General features: G+C 33.8%; 1 long non-coding RNA gene across 2 annotated transcripts; it reads left to right on the top strand.

The window, feature by feature from the left end:
* The first annotated feature begins 224 nt into the window (after positions 1–224).
* LOC113707775 (uncharacterized) lies at positions 225–3,611 on the top strand. Of its 2 annotated transcripts, none has more exons than XR_003452330.2 (5): positions 225–395; positions 1,549–1,736; positions 1,890–2,025; positions 2,122–2,328; positions 3,335–3,611. It is a non-coding gene; the product is annotated as an uncharacterized lncRNA (long non-coding RNA). The 2 variants fall into 2 exon arrangements; XR_011814098.1 differs by having other exon boundaries at positions 1,834–2,025.
* Positions 3,612–4,544: the final 933 nt, after the last annotated feature.

Here is a 4,544-nt window from a genome sequence, read left to right as displayed (position 1 = left end):
AATAATTTTTGAGGCAGTATGGTTAACAACAAATGGTTAATAATACATTAGTAAATTATTTTCAAAAAATTTAATATGTTAGTAAATTCAAATAAAAGTTAAAGTTACAAATTTGATTCAATTAACTAGTACCGAAATTTTGTGACGACAAAATAATAAAAAAGTTGGCGGGGACTCTTTTGTTGAAAATTGGGAGAAATAAACACTCTTTTAACTCATAGTACTCTCCAGAGAGATACAAGCCACCGTTCCTTTTCCCAAACTCCCCACTCTGACTCTTCACTTTTCTATCTCGCATCCCTCAAAGAAGAGAAAACACTCTCCATTTTCCTTAAACTCTCGGCCAAATATGGATTCCCCAAGCTGAAATCGATTCATTCTCCCCTAACTCTAAGGTAAGTCCTCTCATATCTCTCCTTGTTTTTCTTCTTTTTCCCCCAATTACGTTGCCCTAATTTTTTTTCTTTTAGATTGTTTGAGTTGTGGGTTCAATAATCTCATAGAAAAATTTAAGTTGTGGGTGCAATAATCTCCTTCTCCGTTGCATTAGTTCTTCCATGTATTAGAGCTTCCATCCTCAATTCTCTGGATTACCGAAAAGCCCATAGACAATAAGAACTTAAAAAAATACAAGAGTGGGATTAATTAGGACTGTTTTTCATTCATGTTAGGTATGGTTTTTGGGGTATATTTAGCCCAAAACTACAACGTCCCCAATGTTCTAAAGCTCCGGAATAATAGTTTGGTAATTATCAACCACATTGAAGAAAATTACCGTAAGCCCAAGAATCGACACATTGGTGAGTAGTTGGCCAGCATTTCTGGCGTTATGTTTAGTCCACCAGGTGTTTGATTTGAGTTTGTTTTCTGTTTAGGGGATACCTTTTGGGAGGATTTTTTTGATATAGAGAGAAAGGTGTTTTGCAGGTCTGGGGTTTATAAAATTTAGTGGAAGGATTACGAATTTAGTTATAGATGTTGGAAGAGGGAAATAAGAGAATTTTAAAGAATAAGACACTTCAAATTTTGCAAGTAGAAATGTCCCCAAAGATGGTCAAATGTTTTGTTCAAGTATTCTGCAATCTGTTCAGCATCTTATATGGCCTATTTTGTCTCATTTAATCCTGTTACTGTCTTACTGTTGTATTTTTTGCTTGTTAAAAAGTCATCTTTGGAGCATGGATTACTTTTGATTAGCTCAAATGATCTCTAGAACATAGTCATCCCTGGTTGTTAAAAATCATTTACCACTAATTAACTGAAACACAGATTACGCTTGACTATGCTTGATTGTAACGACTATGCTTGACTATCCTTTAACTTTTGAGCAATAATGTTCTATTTAAATTCATAGTTTCAGGCCTTATTAGATCCATCTACATATGTACAATTTGATGTGAATTAGATGCCAAAACCTTAAATTGTTTGTACTATGATTTGTATTTTTTTTTTTTGCTATGCTTGAAGCTGCTGACATGGGTGCAGTGTCTCGGTAGGAGGTTATCATTTAGCTGCTTATACTGATTATGTCTTTGTATACATGGCTAGAATATATGGGTTCATGCTGCATCAGCTAGTCAAAAAATTGCTGCAACATCAAGGGATGGATTGGCATCTCCTACATCTGTTGAGATGCAAACATATGAGCCTCCCACTGCAGCAGGTTGTATCTAACCAGTCCGTTGGTGGAAATAATACACCTAATGAGAACAAGGATCTTCATGACAATGGAAATGGTTTGTAAGATCTACTTGTAACTGCATTACAACTTAATATATCTCATGTCATGTTTCATTATTTATATTAATAATCTTCTAAATATGTTTTGGTTAGACCATGTGAACTTAAGTAGGAAGAGAGGTCATACTCATAACATTGCATTGTTTAAGGAAAAAAGGGCTGGAAAGAAAGTAAAAGTTAACATCTCAGAATTGAGTGGAAGAATAATTGGAGAAGGTGCTCAAAAGTTTATCTCAAAGGTGCTCGAAAGTTTATCTCAGAGAAACAATGCTGAAACTCACTAATGTAAGTTAACTTCATAGGAGAGACACAATTTTCCACTTGACTTATCAAGTTGTATCATTTTTACTGATTTTGGTATGATCGAACTTCATATTTCAGAATAGTTTCACTCATGATGAACGTCAACATATTAAGTCAGCATTGCTTAAGCAACTAAATTCACAATACCAAAGTCGGCATTATACATTTGATAAGATCTTCAAACAATCTGGGACAATGGAGGAAGCACTGGCAAATCATCTTGCATATGTGGTAGAAAATGATTGGAGTTTCCTTTGTCACTACTTTTGCAGTCCTGAATTTAAGGTAAATGGCCTGATTGTTTTTCAATTACTGTTTCTTAATACTATACATGCTATATTTTGTTGAATTTGATTACTCCTTTCACTTCTTTAATGTAGGCAATGAGTGAGAGGAATAAGATTAATAGAATTGTTGTACCTTAATTTTATTGATCAGAGATAACATATTGTACTTATGCTTCTTCTTGATGCTTAGTGTGAAAGCTTGTAAGCTGTAATAATCCCAAATCTTGGTACATGAATGAAACAATTTATTATTTTTCTATTTGTCCTTGCTAAGGAATTTTCAATTATTGTGTTGTTTTTGGGGTAATTTTATACTCCTTTCTATCTATGCTATACTTGTTTCAAACGGTTGGGTCTTGTCAACAAAGTTTCTATAAAAGTGACAATTTTCAGTTTGTTCTTGGAGACATTTGCATATAAACAAGCTACAAGCGGTCTCTAAGCTAACTGGTAGAAAAGAAATTGGTCTTATCATCAGTGACGATTAAATAAATGAGGTACACATTGCCTCAGTTTCTCCTATATGAATGGGTAGCTCGACACCTTGTATCGTGATTGACATTACTTTGGTTATCATACTTGACACATTGTATCCTCTGCTTTGCATTACTTTGGATTGGTTTGATTTAGTTTAGTTTAATTTATTTGAATGTTTATCTAAGCAAGCGAATCAAAGTTGCTTTTCCTTTAGTGTTGGGCTTGTAGTCTTATCAACTGGTTATATTGTTCATAGCAGTACTTATAGCAGTTCTTGTTGCCTTATCAACTTGTTATATTATTCCTTTGAAGTTGAAGTTTAATAGCAGTACTTATTTCTTGAGCTGATTTTGTGCAATAGTTCGGGTTGATTTTGGTTTTTTTTTTGGGCTGATTTTGAACGTACAGCTTTAATTATTGAGGTTCTTATTGGATTGCATATTTTAGCTAAGCAACCTAAGTATTGTTACTTCTCCTTCAATGTTTTAATCCTCCCCTTATCTACTTGTTTTACTACTTTATTACAGATAAATGCTCTTTAAACAAAATTTTGGGAGCTGTCTATAGCAATGACTGAAGAACGTTGAAGACAAAGTCGCAATTTGCTCATGCAAGGGTTTGCTTGGATGTTCTTTGGTTTCTTGAACTTAATTCCTTTTGTAAACGTACCTTATGAATATGTGATACTTGGGCACAATGTTACTTTTGTAGACCTTTGTTGGGTAATGCGCACCTCAATATGACATTTGAGTACTTAATATGCTATATTGGCATGTAGCCTAATGCAACAACTACTTTTGATTATCAATTGTTTAGATTACTTCTTTCTATTTATTTTAGATAAATAATTTACCATGCTAAATTGTGAGTTTATTGAAATGGAGCCGACAATGTTGAAGATCACCAATGACAAAAAAGAGCTGTTACAGAACAAGAATTAAAAAACTCTTTGTGACAACAAAGCATGTCACTAACTCCAAACTTCAATTGTGACAACAAATGTTGTCAATAAGTAGATCATATAAGTGACAAATTCGGACACTTTTTAGTGACAACCCTGATCAATACATCTCTGACAACACGCTAAGTCGTTAATAAAACTCTTTCATATTGTTGTCACTAATGACAACCATTCACTGACGACTTTTTGTGTTGTCACTATACACTTTTACCGACGGAGATATAGTGACGACTCTATGACGACTCAAAAGTTGTCAATAAAAGTCATTAGTGACGACATTTCTATGTCTTGTGATGACATGTTGTTGTCACTCATGACCAAATTTCTTGTAGTGATTACCGAAAACCAAGACTGATCCTATCTTACTTGTTTAAATCAGCAACTTTGAGATGAAAAGTGGATGCTTTCTATTTAGAATCTTAGAAAAATATCTTCTAGGAACTTTTACTACTTTGGATCTAGTTTCCAGCGGTACAAAGTTTTTCATTTTTGGACTTATGGGACTCAAGATACGATTTTTCAAAGTAGTGTCACTCTAAACTGGAAAAATTTCTGTTTTCAACCAAATTACTCCTTTAAGAACTTTCCTCCTTCCTTTGTGAATGTTGGACTGTTTTAAGTTTGTTTTCATGGTTTAATGCAAGGCTGTTTGGAACTTTGAACTTTCATCTCCAATCTTGGTTTCCGAAGGTTAAACCTCTCTTGATGCATTTATTTGGTCATATAACTCCCTTGGTTAATGGTACTTTTCTTCGTACTCAAATTAGGGACTTCAA

Source organism: Coffea arabica, chromosome 5e, assembly GCF_036785885.1.
Source record: "Coffea arabica cultivar ET-39 chromosome 5e, Coffea Arabica ET-39 HiFi, whole genome shotgun sequence".
Lineage (NCBI taxonomy): Eukaryota > Viridiplantae > Streptophyta > Magnoliopsida > Gentianales > Rubiaceae > Coffea > Coffea arabica.
The sequence above is the reverse complement of the archived record's forward strand: the minus strand, read 5'-3'. Positions and strand labels throughout refer to the sequence as shown.